The 19,441-nt window shown below is 39.6% G+C and overlaps 1 protein-coding gene across 5 annotated transcripts in view; it reads right to left on the reverse strand.

Annotated features, from left to right (window-relative positions):
- LOC111243096 (QRFP-like peptide receptor) overlaps positions 1-19,441 on the reverse strand; it is a 79,997-nt gene that overhangs the window by 58,519 nt on the left and 2,037 nt on the right. The gene's annotated exons all lie outside the window — the stretch shown is intronic.

Here is a 19,441-nt window from a genome sequence, read left to right on the forward strand (position 1 = left end):
TTTTTATTTAGTGGATGGGACCTGGCAGAGGTCACGAAAATGTTTCAGATATATGTGTACCTTACACTGTGAGAAAGATTATTGTGTTCTATAGCCTTTGTGAAAAGGGACACGGCGATATTAACAGTAGGCAATCGAACCTTTCTCTTCGTTTCTATTATGAAAGCAGTAGCAGATTATTTAAATATGGTTTGGTGCTTGTATCTAGGTGTAGCTCGTACGCCGCTCTACAGGGTTGTTCGTGCCGAAAGGACCAAATCGTCCGCGGGTCCAGCCAGGCGAAAATCTAGAATGACAGGAAAGGTACATAACATACTAAATATATATACATATATATATATATATAGTATATATATATATATATATTTAGTATATATACATATGTATATTGTTATATAGACAAAGTACATATATTTTCGAAGACCAGCACGTTATCAGGAAACTTAGCTTTACTATATTTTACATAGACGTAAGCTTTTCAAACGGGCAGTTTTCATGTGTCGCACGTATCCGCTGTTCCGGATATATCATAGACATTTTCTATATATAAACAAGTAAATGAAGCTTATAATAAAGCAGCCCAAATAGGAAAATTGCTCGATAACATAGTGTCTATATTCGAGCGGGCTGTACCATTCATTAGCACGGCATTATAACCTAAGCATTCTATCTCAATATTGCAAACAGCCATGTGTAGTAGTCGTCGTATGTGGTACTAATGAAACTAAAACAAATAGACTTAATTTACCTCCCACTGTACTGGTCATAGCATCGATCGTCCCAGAATGAAGCACCTATAGAATATAACAATTTATCGTCGCGCCTCAAATTCGACTCTGCGTAATATTGTGCCACGTGCGCCTATAATATGAAAAATGATAATGATCTTCGTTTGCGCATCTCTCGCTGTTTAGTATATTTACGATATCCCTATAATCCTCCTTTTAGAGCGAACTTACCAGTATTTGTTTGAGTTTCTATCTAGTATAATAGATAAGCCTTCAAAGATGACCTTGACGTGTTTGTCATCATTAATTACATCTTTAACCTATATACAGGGGATCTTAATTAAACAGAAAATTGAATCTTCGATATCTGGGGCGTCATGACTTGACTACCTCGTGTCTTTCTCCGTCCGGCTCATGTCGTTATAATTTATGAGCGAGGCGGTAGCGTTGAGAAATCAATGTATGTCTTCGTAATCGAAATACAGTCTCCGCTATGTTGATGGGATACGTTCTGTCACCCGGAAGGTCATACCACGAGCTACCGCCCAACGATGGCCTCCTTCGTTCGAGCAACGTGTAAACGATCAGTCGATGTGACAACGTGAAGAACGGGCCCGCAGAACACGCAACAAACCCAATCTAAGCTCCTCTTCAAACCCATATGTTTATAGAGAAAGCAGTCTTCAGTGATTACGTGACAGTAAGACAAAGATAGAGTCAATGCGGCGGCCACATCTGGAACAACTCTAGATGTTTTAGCGGAAACGAAACGCGCTCATAGCGAAAATATTGATCCCCCTGTATACGTATAAGTTCTTTTTCGTTAACGCGTTTAATGCATAGCACCGCACAAACAACATGGTGTTTAGCAGACGCCACTAGGTAGTTATTTCAGTTTTACCCATTCACTTCATATTCACTGCTCAGCTCGTTTCCGTATCTTTTGCAACGGCCTTACATTTACAGGAAAGATAATTATATTAAGCTAAATTCAATTAGCCAATAACGTTATCGAGTAAGCTGTTGTGGCTCATGCGACCTCGTGTCATTGCGGGTTTTCTTTGGTTCAGCAACACGATCAGACTACTCAATTGAAAAAACTCGTTCATCACGAGTTGCGTCGATACTCGGCTCGTTAAGCTGACACAGACCGTCTCGTAAATGGCCGTTTTCTTTTTTGATCTGCTAAGCTGTTCTAAATGTATGCTGCCTATATTAAGCACCCCACCCCATTAAAGCAGTGCACCAGTGTCTTACGAAAGATGGGGGGGGGGGGGGTATGGGTTCATCAAAGGAGCAGAAAAATATATATATCTTCTTGGTGAACAAAGCGTTCTTTGTATGTAGGAAACTAAGGAAAAATATCCGTTTTTTTTTTTAATTAAAGGGAAAATTAGGTTAGACGTTTCATGACATTATGTTTTTATACTAAATACTTTTAATGATCTTTTATTGGTAAATAAGGTGTCCATCCCAAATATTTCAAATTTGATATAAGCCGAAAGAGACTGTAAAGTAACGAAAAATTGTTATAGCTTATTTAGGCTGCTGTGGTGTGTTCAGCCTAGTAACCTAGCAGCACCAATTATAAATTTTAAACACATTAAAGATTATACATCATTTTTTATTGTATTCCGACAGTAAAAATGAGAGCCTTCGGCTAATAGTCTATCGGCTGTAGAAGCAGGTAGGACCAGTCTTTTTTATTAGTTCTGTAAAGGTATGTACTAAAAAAGCATGCTAAACAGCCAAATCTTACCGATGTTCGATCAGCAGTGCAGCTTCACTTCACCTGCTGACCTTACAACCAATCTCGCACTGTTTTTCTTCCAAGTCTTTTTTTTTTTTACATATTCTATTGGCTCGTTCTTCTTTCAATGAATACATGTTTTACTTGAGGTTAATAAGACCTGCTATTGATCTCAATGAGACACGCGTTCAATATTCAGTCGTCGCAAATAAGTAAAAGGCGCATCTTTCTAAATAGTCCGTGCTCTTCTTGTCTTCTATGTAGCATACATAAGGCAATCCTATACAACGACTAAACAATAAATTCTGTTGTGCTAGAGTAACATCAACGACATACCGCGTGCCCGAATCTAGTAGCATACAAACATGGGACGATTTTCAGTGTTTTCACAGTGTCGTTTTCGTGCTGTCAAGGCTCCCGGCCTTTCGTCAAACATCTGCCGGTGTACGGTAAAATTGCGTTCGTTTTTTTTTCGTTGCGGTTGTTTCACTGGGGTCACCAACAAGCGGCTCGAAGGTCCTCTACTTAACCCTATCTACAACCCGACCGTCTATTTCACGCCGATTACCACACGTCCTTGTTGAGGGCCTTTTATGCCACTCACCAAACTGCCAACTCAGCTACAGACTAGAATTCTGTTATTTTCAAAACTCAGCCTCACGCCTTTCCATTATGGCGGCAAGATGGCTATGGTTGAATGGGGTAAGGTCGCCAGATGTCGAAAGGGCGTAGGTGAACCATGAACGTACAGGACTAGAAGCGAAGGACAAAGAAGAAATGTATTACTAGGCCAGTCTGTCTAAATAGCGATTGTTATGTATGTTGGCCTTTTGTTTTATTCACAAGCAAAGAAGATCGAATCGCCAAATCGGTTGAAGCGTATTTATTGTCCATATCTGTGAGAGATAGCATGCGTACGGATGTCATTCGACAGATTGCTCCCTGCTATGCGGAAGGAGACGTTGCTTCTGCTCGACTAGATAGGACTTGTGCGTCTTATTTTCGTATATGCACAATGTATATAACTGTGGCTTGAAAAGGAGGATTTTTGGCAGAGAATCAAGCACGGACGACTGATTGAGGCACCTAGCGAATGGCAGGTGTACGGCAAATTTTTTGCAAAAATAAACAACAGACCTTTTCGTACTTCCCCTTCCACGGCGCTTTGATGAACATGAATACGCCATAAGTTTTTGTACAATTTATAATCACTGAATAGGCTATGCACGAGAGGCAAAGGGAAAGACAAAAGTGTGTAACGTTTAATAACAGTAGTAATCGATAAGTATAAGCTGCACATTGTGTGTATATATTGTTGCATTTTCCACACGTATTGTATCTGTGAGTCTTCTCGTTTCAGTTAGAAGCGTTCTTGGCGGTACATCCGGATGTCTCGCCGTCGCGAACTACAGTACCACCCATTTGGCAGTCATAATCTAGCATACAATTCTGCATAGACAAATCTGTATAAAGCAATTTTACAAAGCGTCACAATGTGAATATATGAAGCACCGCGGCTAGAAACGCCTCTCAATATGGATACGCAACGAGAAAGTCTTCTGTTGCCATTTAAGTCCGGCCCCTGTCACTTAAATCCGCGCCTATTACAATTCTTGCTGTAGGGTGGATATATATCCACCCTAGTTTTACCGCTTAAAAAAACGTTGTCGTCCACAACCATGTTAACCAATCAGTTCCACAACGACTTACCTCGTAGCAAAGTTTCGTAAAAACTTCTTTAGACGCGTCAAAGCACAGGGTCAATGTAACATTCGCCTTCGTTAGTAGGCATTGATTATCAGGCAAGAACGCCTAGTTAATTAGGGTGTAAAATGGCAAAAGACATTCAAGTTTAAGCGTCCACTCTACTACCATGCCAATGGCCACCGCCACTATTATCTGAATGTCTCGATTTTTATGTTTTTAAGGTTAGCAAACTACTACATACCATAATTAGAAAAGTCGTTTTAAAATAAAAACTAATTTTTGAAAAGCTGAGGGAGCTTTGCAAGTGACAATGACGGCGTTATGGGTATTTATAATTGTTTTAAAAATAAAAAGTATAAATACATGATGAAAAGTGATTTGCCGGCTTTCATTAAAAAAAGAAAAACAAAAATGCGTGATTACGAAGATATGCCTCGACCAAAATAGTGAGGATATGTGCGTTTATTGTGTATAGGTGTGTTCTGTCCTTATGTACATATTGGTGGTCAATTTTAGCTAGCTAATACTTCTGAAACATATAATTATTGAACAATGAAATCAGCATGTCCTTTTTTTAGCTTCAAAATTAGAAGTTTCTATTTATAGTCCAAAATTAAGTATTATCTGTTAAAGGTTTATTTTTTGCGCTTTTGGTTCTATCTGTGTTACTCGTACGCTAGCGTTGTCGAGCCGACAGAATGCCTAAGTAGATCTCAGTAGTAATACTACGGCATTTTTATCGATGTTCGTATTGACAGAATCGAGTATCCTGGCACAACTTAGAAAACGGTCAAGTTTGTCTAGATCGTCTGCTTTTTCAAAGGTGGATCTAATAAATGAACATACACAGCTAAGACCGAATGATACATTCGTACGCAGTATTTAGAATTAGACGCGGAATTTCGCCGAAATCGCTTAATTTGCCGGCGTTGTCTACTGATATATATTATGGCGAATGTTCGAAGGCAACTATGAAAGGCGCTAAAAAGCAAGCGAAACATCTAGACGTATCATCGAACAATTCGGGTAAATTCTCATGATTAGCATTCAGAACGATGATGGTTCTATATATATTGATGAATAAATTAGAAAACTAGCGTTGCGTGACTATTACGTCCAACCGACCCAAATAAGTTTTGCTTTTGATTATATTAGACAAATGAAGAATCTTATCTTTATCATTCTTTATATATCAAATGAAGAACTGATTTTTTCTTTATTGTACTGAAGATCCAAAGTGCATTTCTGCAGCCTGTCGAGTTGACGAGATCCGAGGCAACGTAAGATTCTTCTCCATATGGTTTTGGTTCAATTTATAGCCAAATCTCTTTTACCTGATTTTCGCCATCCGCGTAGCTTTCTATTAGTTAACACCGAACTAATTTCAAAGTATTTTCGACTTTTCTGAGGCCCCGTTACCGGCATATTTATGATTTAAGGCTTCTTTTGTCCTTGAATCAATCCTGAGTATTCTGAATCCTAGTAGGTACTATCTTCGAAAAATCTGAAGTACACAGTTTTGTCGAAAAGTATATCTTTACCACCTGTAAAGCATTTTTCTGACTTTTAATTTTAGTTTAACTAAATAAACTTTTTATGGACGCTTCTAGGTCTTATGCTGTAATTTTTAGCTTTTAAGCAAAAGCAAATAATCGGTTGTGACGAAATAATTTCGTTACTATTTGACTCATTTGCCGCCATGATGATTTTACGGTAATATTTGAATTTGATGAATAAAGAAGGAAGCGTCAATGAAAAAAAAAAACAGAATATTTTCTATATACATACGTCTTCACTATCTCAGTTCAGGCATCGAACATTTACCACACAATCAGATGTTCCTCCAAGTGAAATCTCATCATTTTCTACTTTTAATAATAAAATGAACGCAAATGAGCGCATCATGGTCATAATAAGGAAACGGTTCGTTTACTGAGCACTATAACGTCTTGAAGAGCTAGCCTTATTTTGAGATATAAATTGGCGAGACCCTTTCATAAGGCACAAGGGTGTACTCTCTATCATGCCTTCTTTCCGTTGCCAAAAGCTAAATGTGGTGCTTCGTCAGACACTAGATAGCACAGTGCCGGATTCGATAGATCAACCCGATGTTCTTAATTCCGCCCGCTCTCTAGAGTTTGTTGCTTTTGTTCCGTTTTCGATTCAGATAGGAATCCTGCAGGACAACGGTAACTCGGACTTGAATGTAAACCTCATACCTGCTATCCACAAGAGCCAATCATTACAACAACAACATTTCCGCTCCTATGACGTTATCAGCACCCGACGGAGACCGATGTTTAGATTTTTTTTTGGACGATCGTAATGTCCTTGTGATGCATTTGTCTATCTCAGCTAGACCAATCCATATATAACAGGTTTCTGCGCATATCTCTTCTTTCGGCCTTCAAATAATTCCACCCTATTAACTGTCATCTTTATCGAAAAGACAAAATTTAACACCACTTTTGCAGTCTTCCCTGATATGTTCATATCGAGGAGAAAAAAACATGGGTTTTAAATCGGACTTCCATCGAAAATAGCTATCCTGCAGTCGTATAGTCAGGCGTGTGGAAAGCGTGTTCTTTTTACGTTGGCAGCTGTCAAAAATGTTTTCAGTCGCTTCCGTTCAGCTATCCAGCCGACATAATCAAGCGCGAAGCGAGACTACAGACTCCTTCATGTGTGCTCGTTTGAACGCTATGAAAGAGACAAGCGTCGTTGGGTTTGCCGAAAGGAGGAAGGGTGCGCGAACGTTCCTTTCCGACACAGAGAGAGATTTTATCTGCTACTACTACCACTGTCGCAGTCATCGAGGTACGAAGGAACTGCTAGGCGTTCAGAACCTGCTGGGCGCATGACAGCAGTTGAAGTAACAGCGGACCATCTCGCAGGGAAACTCTGTTATAGGCTTTACGCCAAATGACAAGAATCGGGCTGAGGCACTAAAAGTTGCCCAGAAAAATTGTAGCTGACTAAATAGCTAACCCCAGGAGAAGACAGGCGAACTGACTTGAGGAAGTGTTTTTACTCGTTCGGCTTGCATGTACTGCTGACTTTTCTATTCAACTTGAATCATGTAATGGTCTAAATCTGGACGCCTTTGGCAAAACAAAGAAATTATTTTAAGGTATTTGAGGCCTGTACTGTCAATAAGTTCTAGGGGTAGTTCATAATAAACCCGGCGGTAAACCCCCGGAGGTAAACCGATGCAAAAAATTCAGCGTCCCTCCCCCAAAAAGAAATATTGAGAGAGAATATAGTAAATTTCGTTAGGTGAAGATGTCAAACTATATCGGTAGAGGTAAGAGACAAGTCTGTTTTTAGTGGGCGGATAGAGCTTAATAGTCGTCCCGTTCCATTGCATAAGGATCTACGTAAAGGCATTTCAACTTGATGAGCCAGAAAGCTTCATAAAGTTATACCATTACTTACACGTTTTGCTAGGGCACAGCGAATAAAAATGTATGGACTTCTGGTGTACATAGTAGAGCCATTTTCGCAAAACAGAATATGAAATACCTTCATCAACCTGTACTAATCCTGCACTGATCTATAAAGCGGTATTAAAGGCGACGGTGATGTACTGCCTGTCTATAATTCAAACCGAAATTAATTGCAGGAATTATTTTGTATAATATAATATAACGAAAACGCTTGGGGTACCGCTAGACAGCTTCTGAAACAAAAATCGACGATACCTAACTGCATAACGTAGTATGCGGCAGTCGAATGTCTCGCAATCCACTGGGCGTCATAGGTTCAGGGGCGGAAGCAGCAAGGTCTCTGGCATCTCGCTAGTCAGCTGGCCTAGCATTGCTGGTACCAGTGAACGTTGCGTTGGTCACATACCATTTTCCCAAGCTATGCATTGACACTAGATACCAGCACACTCCCCAGCCACGATGCTTGCCCTCTTAGCAGATGATTTGCAACTACCTGAAAGAGAGTATGTTCGCGTATCATTGATAGCCATTGATGGTTACAGCAGGAGACAAGCTACTAGAGGATCTGTTGCGAGTTGGCAAAGTAACGGTTATCTTTTGACACCATCGTGTTAGAGCGTCTGAGTTGCCTTTTTTTTTCATTATGTTAGATTTGTACCGTTACTAATTACTCGCTATTGGGTCTTTTAGTTAGGGACAGCAAAAACGGTGACCGACTCCGGGAGGTTACAGGCTACCGTTAGATGCGAGACCAATGCAGCGTCTCTTTAATACGTACAAATTACATATTTGCGACAACACAACGGTGTTTAAGCGGATAGTTATGGATTACAAATGGGCAGGAGATATACAGTTGTATACAGCTAAATCGTATCTAAAGGATCGTCAATCCTATCGCTATTGTTTCTACTGGTCCCCAAGAGTTTTCTATAAGCAATCTCAGCGCTCGTTAGAGATTACGCTTATAATCGTAATAGCTCGTTTTGCAGCACGCTCATCTTAGTAGCACCTTCTTTAATAATAAGAGGGCTTTTCGTGGCATGGCAAACCTGATTGCAACCGGCATTAGCTAGACGTCTTGCATATGTCTGACTGCGTCAGGAGTGTACGGGAGGTACGAGAAGCCCTATATACAGACCAAACACACACGTACATGTACCACTACACAGCATCAAATGGTCCATCCGTTCGGCCGTATAGCTGCATTTTTTTCCAGCACTCATGGCCTATAGGCCGCCTCTGTATAGGGACTCGACTAGCAGGTGCAACTTCGGTAGTGAAAGAAACCTCCTATTCTACACTGCAACAGCACAACCGGCCAGTTCTCCTGGATCCAACCCACCGCGGGTCACTCTACACCCCCGTCATCAATAGACTGACACTGCTTATCCTTTCCAAGGCCGAAACTTACTAGGCCATCAACAAAGAGAAATATAATACAGAGGACTCGTCTTCCCTGCGAGCACCAAAATCACATACTGCTACCAACCTGTCGCTTCAAGCACTTTTTGTAGGCAGGTTATTGCTTCCCTGTATATTGAACATTTCCCTTTTTTAGTGCTAGAGCAATAAAGAACTATTGGCCTTCTATTGCCTTTAATTCTCCGTTCATTCCATACCATCAGTGTTGCCTAAATTTTACCCATAACTCGGAATACTATCGAATACTTTGAGAATTGTGTACGTGTTTGCTGAATCAGTGAATTTATACATGTTAGAGCTGTTGCTATTTAATTTTTTTCATATTCTGAGGGCGGACGACTGAATCCATGTGAAGTATACGCCGCCTATGGGTTTCTTCACTTCAATTTATTCGACGTCGTGGCGTGTTTTAGCAGCAGAAATAAGAAGAACACCTGCTATACAACAGGCGGAAGTTGAAGAGAGAAGATATTCACGTGATCGTGTTAGGCAATTAGTATATTGCCGTTGTCAATGACATAGCCTTCAGGTGTATTGTTTATTGATCCATTGAAATGCCTACCGGTATGTTTCAGACACAAATGATATTACAAATCTTACATTTATCCGCATTTTTTCACAGAGCCCATTGTTTAAGTGATTCATTCTCGTTCATCGCGGTGCGCTTTCGGTCTGCTCAGCTGAAATGAAGCTGGAAAACTTCTTACTTCAAACTTGGCCTATGGCGTGGATATTCGGGGGGTAGAGGATTACCACGATTCCATACGCTTATGCAATGTTGTCGTTTCTATTTTTCTCTCGTCGGCCCCAGGTAGCTCTGCGAAAATTTCAATTGAGACTTTGACAGGATCGTACCTATTACACAACTGTAGTGCTAGTAAATACATTATTGTTACTGTCATTTAGTGAACAGTTCCATCTTTTGTACACGACGATCCTATCACTTTTGTTGGCTGCAATAGTAAAGTAGCCAATAATATCATCAAAGTCCTTCAAAAAGTATATTTGATTATGCGATTAATTCAAAATGTATTGAAGACGCAAAATCCTTAACAAGTAGGTATCTCGGAGCCTAAACAAGGTAGGTAACACAATTTGACAACGATTCTATTGTTTCGATTTGAGGGGCCGATTCGTATCGTTCAAACTAACGATACCGCCCGGAAATCGGAATGAGGCAACCTCAAAGGGTATCCGGCTCAACCAAGCAAACCTAGGACAGCATCGATCATGTTGACTTAAGAGGTGCTTAAGCGACTTGAGAATGATACTCATCTGGAGCCAAGAGCCGTGCCTTGTCAAGGATAGGCCCTTGGAATCATTGAAATGTCCTAACTGAGAAAGTGGCCTGAGTGATATTATAGGTTCTGAAAAATGCCTTATCGGGTGTAAATAATATACCTTAAGTACCGTAAACATTCACTTAATGATGTGGCACGGATTCTGCTATTCTCCATGACTACCCACGCCATTTGTCGAATGAAAACGGCGATCAAGGCAGGTTCTGAGCTGATCCTAACGTATCTTTCATCGATCTATATGGGTGTAGCTAGTCTACACGTTAGCCTTCTTCTTCAGGTGTCATGTCTCGTGAACAACTAAACGTAGCAATTGAGGCATACTGTATGCATCTTAGTGAACGTTAACAAAGAATAACGGATGAGCTCCGTAAAAGTCACACCATTTGTCAACTAGCTTCTTAATGACAACAACCCGTATACTTACTGTGAGTCATAGTCATTTGTTATTTAATAAGAATTATCAAATACAAATAATCCTGAACGAACGTTTTCAATCACTTACCATTGGGTGCTCGCCATTGCCGTGCTTCTGGCCATAACAATACTGAATATACCTCTCAGGTAAGGTGCTAGAAGAAACCATATGAAGGATAGCGTTGATGCTAATACGCGTCATATAACTGGCATGTGTCCCCAATAGGATTGTGCTAGCGAGACAATTGAAAGAAAAAAAAAATAGCATACATTTTTTTGCAACAATTTTTTGTACAGTTGTAAAAAAGAATATATCTAAATTTAGATACTGTTCCAGTGACTAGCGCCACGAAGACCTCTTTAAATGGCCTGTAGGAAGATTACGCAGCTCGTCGAATAGATAGTTCATGCACAAGGGAGCTATGACGATGATGATATATTCCGTCAGAGAAAGCAACAGCACTAGCGAGTATTGTTTTGTATGCTAAGTTTCCCGTTCTATTATGTATATTGTTGGCGAATCTCCTTCTGCTAGAATAAGTACCTCTCTAAAAGCTTCATCATTCGCTCGAATTTGCCTATGTTTCCGTCCCGTCCAAATCAATTCCACTTCACGGAGTTTTTGCGCCTTCACGAACGACCCCTGTGCACGCGGCAAATGGCGTCATAACTCGCAGTGAAGGCAACACCCGAGCGATATCAATTTTTTTTTGGCGCATAAAAATTCTGCCATTTTGAGAACAAAAAGATCAAGGTAGCAAACGTAACCCATTTTTCCGTCTTATCGTTGTACAAAGACAAGACTGTTCTGCGTTCCCCTTTAGTCGAAGCACCAGTTAAACACCTGTTTAATTTTAACCTAACGACGACTAATAGTTGTAACTCAGTTAGTAAGCTAGTATCTAATATCTTAGTATATTTTAGCAAGGTACATATGACGTAGCTCGGGTAGCTATAGAATTAAATATTCTTGGCAAAAATTGATGTTATGTCTACCTATTCGTCTATGTATGCGTAAAATATATTAAGGGTTAGAATGAAAATGGCCTTGCTACGTGAAAATTTCTATGTTTTCTTTGGCTTATAACGTTAGATGTAATGAAGCTTCGATCCGTGACAGTGTCTCAGCGAAGACGCTCTGTGGAGACAGTGTAGTTCGAATTTGAAGAACGTATCTTCTTTTGTCTAGGGGGACATGTGAAGATAATGAACAACGAGTTATCAATCCGCATCTGAAATCGGCTGCTTATACTTAAGGTATCACAGATGATATCTCCTGATAAGTATACTAAGAAGGAACGGCTTTTTTTTTTTTCTTAAATATCATTGTAGCTAACTGAAGTTAGTTACTCGGCTTCATATTGCGTTCAAGTTCCGTTTCTTATATTCTAACATGTCGGCACCGCTACCAAGTCAAACTGTCAGAACAAATAGTGTTCATAACAGAATCTTTCTTGAAATTGATCTATTTAACCATGAATGTACCCTGCTGGTCGCAACGCTGCTTTAGAAGAACAATTTTTACCTGGTCTTTGAAATCTGCGGCGCTAGAACGAACGAACGAACGAGCATGGATATTCGTGTCAGCTGGCGCCAAACTCCGTCATTTCATAAAAAAAAGTTGCTGTTTATCTAGAGACTGCTGGCTGATCTGTTTATCAGTCGTCATCGATTGAAAAATACGTTTCTACGTTTTTAGCAACAATCTGTTTCAACATAAAACAAACGGCTAAAGTTTTTAAAGAGGCTATAAGAACTAAAATTAATCAGAGACGAGGCGCTTATAATTAGATTCATAACTTGTATTCATATTTTATATGAGGTCGAGGCTTGTATAGGGTTCTATTGACGCACAGCTATAAACTCTGCGTTCTTGTGACTAATTAAGGCGTCAACTTGAAGTACGGGCGGTCGACGAGTACGTAAGTTACTGTTTTTTAATTTCTCTCTGTACTGGCTCTTCCAGTGAGACTCGTTTAAAAGGAATCAATAACCGGAAGAAAATACAATTGTTGACCTTTTTCCGAGCGTAAGGCGTTAGCTCCTTGGGCACAAGATAGCCGTTCGTATAGCCAGTGGGGTTTCCATCAGCAGAGCTTATATATTAAAGCCGAACACCATCGTCTGTGCTACGCTTGTCGATGCGGCGATTTCCTGACCTTTTACAAGCTTACCTGCTAAACTTACGTAAATTGCCGGGAACGACATTCTAAATACGCACAGAGAATTGAGATGCTCTGCATGTATTGGTCGTTACAATGCGGACGGGCTTCAGAACAGCGGTGCGCTAATGCTTGATAGACGTCTGTCTTTATTTCCGTCAGAAACAGGACGGCTGATCGATTACATGACCTGCTTTAAAGTCACTTTGTTCGACTTTTTATGTGTATATTTATTTGCTGTTGACGAAATGTCCGAGTGTATTTGTTACTGGCTACATAAGCGATTTACATATAATAATTACGCTGAAAATTCCCTCTACTTACATTTTCCTGCTTTATCCTGACCATATAAGATGACGTACTTTGCCCTGTCCAGCTGTGGACATTCGAATGTCCCGAACTGCCAAACCGTTCCCACGTGTGGAAAATGAAACTATCTATCGGCCCAAGAAATTTCAGAAAGATCGCGCACATTAGTGAGATAGCGGTTCCTTACAACTTCAAAATTTAGTTGATTTAACTTTTTTTAACCCACAAATACGCATCCCTCGCCTTTGTCCATTATAACGCGGCTATAGTATCAGTGACTGATCTGTCAATAGAACTATATGTACAGGGTTAATAGCTGCAGGATTTCCCTTCGGTTCAAGATCATGAAAACCAAGATATGGCATCAAGTACTTTACGCTCTCTCTCTCTATATATATATATAATAGACGACTAAACTAGATCGCTGGTTACTGGCCCAACCGTTTTTCGTATGCCTCGCAGTCTCCCAGCCTATTGGAGTTTGAGTGTTTAACTACTGCAACCTCTTCCTGTTATCCAAATATTGAAAATGTCCCGTTACCGTTGTTTTTGAGTTGGATAAAATATACGACCTTGGATCGTATTGATCACATGTATGCTGTGTCTGTGGGGGGGGGGGGGGTACACTCGCAGATGCTTTGCAATACATTAGACACTACATAGGTACTGCGATATCTAGAGTATCCGTGAAGTTATGGCTGGTTTTTTAAATTTCCTCAGAAAAATCGGCCCAGGATCCGGAGCTAGCTAGCTAGCTAGCGTGTCTTGTACAGCGTCATGTACAGCTCATTGATACTGACTTCCCGATCCGATTACAACGGATATTTACGTAGTTCACAGCTGGATCCATTATTATTCGGAACGGATTTTCTGGCAGTATTACGATCGTACGATGAAATTATATGCAATGGAATGATAGAAGACCTATGGGCCGTATGAGCTTCAAGACGAAGGCAATTCATAGTGAATTTGAACATGGCTCGTTAATTCAATATATTCCTTTGAAAAAAGCATCGATGCGTCATGCCGTCACACGCTCCATCAGATTGGCAACAGTGACCGGCAGTAATAATGATCCATATCTACACTGATGATGTTATATATATAATGCTTTCACGAAAAAGGGTATCATTTGACCGTAACTAATTCGTTAACGTAGACCTAACAACGTACCTTTACATTTCCTATATTTCTACGAGGTGTCGATCGACCGTAACGACCCTTCACAACATCGATGTCAATGCTTTACGACAATGCGTTGCGCTGAAAGCGGTATGATACGCTTTTTCTATATTGTAAAGTTTACCGAAAGCATCCTTAATGATGAAAGGAGAAGAAGAGGAATATTAGGACAAATGGGAACACAAAATGTTGGGATAAATGTATGTAATTTGTTTATAAACTGCATCTGAGTAAAAACAGATATTTGAATGATGTTTTGTCACGTGTGGCCACCGAGGCTTTTCCCACGGAGATATTTTAGGCAATATGGTTACAACTGGCTTTAATTAAAGCTCACAAATTACTCGCAGAAAATTCGTTTACATTCTCTTTTTTTTTAATGGCCTTTTTTGTATTTATTGTTTTGTTTTAATAGATTTTTAATAGCAGTTGTAAACAAAGCGCTATTGGTATGTGTGTCCTCTTTAGATATTTACTGAGACCCACCACCACCACCACCACCATCATTCACACGCCATCAGAGTCTACACGTCGTGGAAGTCGAAAAATTCAACATTTCCCAACCTAATCAATCTAGCCCTCATCATCGATCTTCAACTCTGCCCAGAAGAGTTCGCAACAACAAAAATCAATGATTTCGTGCCACCAAAGAGGTTCATAATTTTGGTGGGGGTTTTCCGGGGGCAAACGGCGCTAGACAATAACTAATCTTCTCCCATATTCCGAACATGAACTCTTTGTCTCCTATATACTAAGTTTGTGCTTTTATCTTAGATAGAACTAGCTTTCATTGAACGCCGAAAATATCAAACGGACACGTGTCCGTTACGTCGAAATGTGTAAATTTATACAGAGAATCGTATATATATTATATATATATATATATATATATATATATGTACCCATTTTAGATTTTTTTTTTGGGGTCTTTACTGAAAATTTTGTCTGTCACAAGGTCATCGTATAGATTAAAGTTTCGAACATACATTCCCAAAAGTTAGCTATCTTAACGACTGCAAATTTCTTACAATCTGAGTACATACATACATATATTATTTTGGCGAAATTAACGGATTCTGACTAAGTGGAACGGCCAATTACCTCCGTTGGCTTATATTAATTAGGTTCAGTTATCTTGGCGTATCACTGTATCAGAGTCGCCCCAGCAGTCAAAGCTGCCCCCGGTTTACGATAATTATTTTATACGTTTCGCTTGTTTATGCAGGCCGACCATTTGGTAGGCAGAGAAAAACTACGCCTTAACGATGCTAACTACGGCACGCGACTCATGCCGCTCGCAGGCCTGGAGCAGTTCAAAAACAATTCGCTGTGTGAGCCGTCCAGATAATTTGCATACACGCAAAGATGCGTAACCTGTTTACGCCCTTCACCGAGACTGCGGCCAAGAGAGAAGCGGACCTTGCATTAATAAAAATCGATATTTGTTCATTTATTCTTGTTAGATTGAATACATGACCTTCACCGCATGTATTGCCATTACGGTTACACATTGATTTCCTTTGTTGATTGATAATCCTTTGTTGACGCGCACACAAAACAGTCATCAAAATTGTGTGGGAAAAAAATGGCCTGCGAATAGGTTTTTAAATGCAAGGACCGTTGTCTGCGATGGTACAGTAAATTAAAGAATTTCATTAGCGATGTCATCCACTGAGGCTGTGAAAACATAACGACGCTTTTCAGTGGATATTTTAATCATCCCGTTACCGTTTCTCTCGTAAATTATTCGAAATCCATGTTTAGGGTAAGACGTAACTTCAGTTAAGATTATCAAACCAGACAATTCCAATTCACTTAGGTAACTTCAGTAGAAGGCAGTGAGTATAATTGCATTTGTAAACATCGACACATCGATTTTAGCGAAGCGGGCTGTTGTGCAACATGTTCGATCTGTTTGTGATCTTTATTTTTTCGGAACCATTTTATATCCTGATTTGGTAGATTCATACAAACCAGGAAGGGGCATGCACCATTGCTGCTCTCGTCATGAAACGACTCTACAGTTTATAGAATCAATAGTTCTAATTAAACAAAAAAAAAAAAAAGAAACATTCACTTACGTAATTATAGTCAGATGATCTCTAACTTTTACCTTTGACTTGCGAAACGTTGATTTTTAAACGAGCGAAAAAAGTTGAATTGCAGCTGTTTTAATATAGCACATCGTCTTACTATAGCCCTTTCGATTAGAGTGGATTTCTCTACATTTATATATATTTATATTACCACACTATGTTGACTTCCGTTACTCTAATACTTTGCAAGTTCCTGTAGTTCTCTTTGTAGGCACGGAGACAAACTATGACATGAGGCGAAACCTTACGCAATTTAGGACGACAGCCTTCAAACGGAGTTCTATAAATAGGAAACACGTTAGAGGGACAACGGTGATAGTAGTTTGCTAAGTAAAAATATGGAACTGTCTTCAACGTAGTTTTTGTACTATCATTCATATATAGCATCTAAACGATATGCTATAGGTTGAAGCCGAAATTTTTAACTCCATCATACCCCTCCTGTTTCGGATTGACTCAAGCTTGTGCATCCAATATCTAAAGCAAATGATTATTAAGCAGTTATTATGACCATCTATATATTTGTCCCTCGCGGCCTATTCGACAAATCGGTGGCCTCCATGAGAGACTTTGCCGAAAACGTTCATTTTAACCTACGCTATTGAATAAATCTATGCATTAACCACGGTGCACGTATCGTGTTTGATCATATAAAAAACGATCGTGCATTGTAGGCAAGATGGTACCACTATACAAGACAATCCATAATCAGCGACATATTCTACGATGGGACTCGCATAGACTTCCAAATACAGACACAAAAGAAGAAAGACCGGGCGACAAGGAATCAACTGCACAGCTGAATTTCCATTCCTTCTCACGTTGTAAAACCTCCCTTCGCCGAGTAGCTTCATTAGATCCTTTGCCACCATTTGCTATCAAGGACTTCTTAGGGCCAGTGGGGTACAATCCTTTCTTTCCGTTTCTCAACTCTGTTATACACGGCTAAGCTCATACGTCGACCCCAGTTGCCTACTGAGTTAGTTTGAATAAACAGAAGATGTATTTTGGTCTGTCAGTGACTGTCACCGTTCGTTAGTGCCTAGGACCGCGTGACTTTTAGCTGGCCTAAAAAAATAAAACTAGAATTGCACGCGATATAGATTAGATTATGTTCGCTTCCTTTATTCCGACCATTTCTATAGAAAAGGTACGCACTCGGCGATGGCGCAAGAAGGCACTGTGGCAGAGTTCGTCGTCGGTGACAGAAATAGATGTGTACAAAAACAATCTTACATGCCCTTCTTGTGGGGCCCTTCTTGATTATGATCGTTGTGTCACAAGGGCTATTCACTGCTATGAAGAGAACAAATTCTGAATCATAGCGCTCATTATAGCAATGTTATTAATTGTAACATCCAAAATGCTATGTTTGTTTTGCTTTGCTATCACACAAGTTGCGAGTATCGTTCCTTCATACCCGCCAAAGCTTTGCTTCGCTCTAGAAGAAGTTTAACGCAGTGGAAAAACCAACATTCATTACTGCAATTAAAAAAATTAAATTTTACCTAAAAAAAGCTCACCGAAACAGTGGAGCTATATAGTATAGCAATACTTTATTTATAATTAGGGCGGGTATCGCTTTTTGCTAACCAGCTTCCCGTATTAGCGGTCGATTTGATCCTTTACAAAGCGTTTGGATAAATTCATACATTTAAACGTCATGAATAACTTTAGCTTTTATTATGAAAGCAATAACTTTTTTTAATTAATTAATAAAATTATTAGTAGCAATTTAAATCGATACGTAAACAATGTCAGTAGATTTATCACTGACGACAGCATTTCATGACATTATCGAAAGAAGACCTAAAACTAATATTCTTCATGTCTTACTTTGATTGTCATTTTTTTGTATCGTTGATTTAAACTTCAGTTTAGAATCTAAAGGCTTCCTGTGTCTCTATTGATAACACTGTGTACGATAGTAGAGATTATCATGCCGGCACCTCTTTCGCTGAGATGATAGCTTGGCTAGAAAAAAACGGTAAATACATTTCTATGCAGTGTGTGGGCTTTGTTCCTAGAACTCCCAGCCACACTCGTTCCTGATGAATGGTCGCCAGGTTCAAAAAAAAAACAACCGAGAAAAGAACATTGGCCTTTACGTTGCGTTGCTGCCGGTGCAAATCTGATCAAAAGACGTAAAAGCGGCACGCTCGATCCATTATTAGTCTAGTTGACGTTGTAGTTGTTATGTCCTACCTAAGCCTCCGCACGTAATTCCAGACTCGGAATATCGAATTCCTTAATCGTATATTGGCTAGGACCCTCGTAAAATTGATACTTGATGTCAATTAACCCCAAATTACTCTGTTTCAGCAGGCACATACAGGTTGTCCATACATTCGAATAAAAACATCGTTGTATCATGTTGTTTAGATATTTCCACAAAACGTGAATCATGGTTGGGAGCACAGCAAGGGTTGTACCCGTCAGATACGACTCGAATTTGGTTCGTTGAAAAAACGATGAAAATAAAAATACTCTATCAAATATATTATCTATGCTGTGAGATCAGTCAGTGGCGGTAAGTAAGCGTGATATATTCCTTCGTAGTATCCTGGACGCGTTAGTTTTTTTTCTACTAATTAAATTTGAAAGTTCCTTTATTTTCGAGTGGCTCTTCTAATGAATCACACCTCCCGGAAGTGTAAAAGACAGCCAATTATTAGCTTCTGCAAAATGTTTTGAGATTAATTGTGTTCGAGTATTGCGTATATGATACCGTGTCTGTGATCGTTAGATGAGAGTTTTTAGTTTTGACAAGCGGTTTTCATCCTAAATGTTTTTTTTTCTTTTTTGTTTTATTATTATATTCATTTGATCTACATCTAGCCCGTCAAAAATTCATAAGGACAGCTGTAATCTTAATTTAAAAATTATCTAGCTCCTGTACAGTGGCATATGATACCGTAGATTGC

This window comes from Varroa destructor, unplaced genomic scaffold (assembly GCF_002443255.2).
Source record: "Varroa destructor unplaced genomic scaffold, Vdes_3.0 BEIS01000001.1, whole genome shotgun sequence".
Taxonomy (NCBI): Eukaryota; Metazoa; Arthropoda; class Arachnida; order Mesostigmata; family Varroidae; genus Varroa; species Varroa destructor.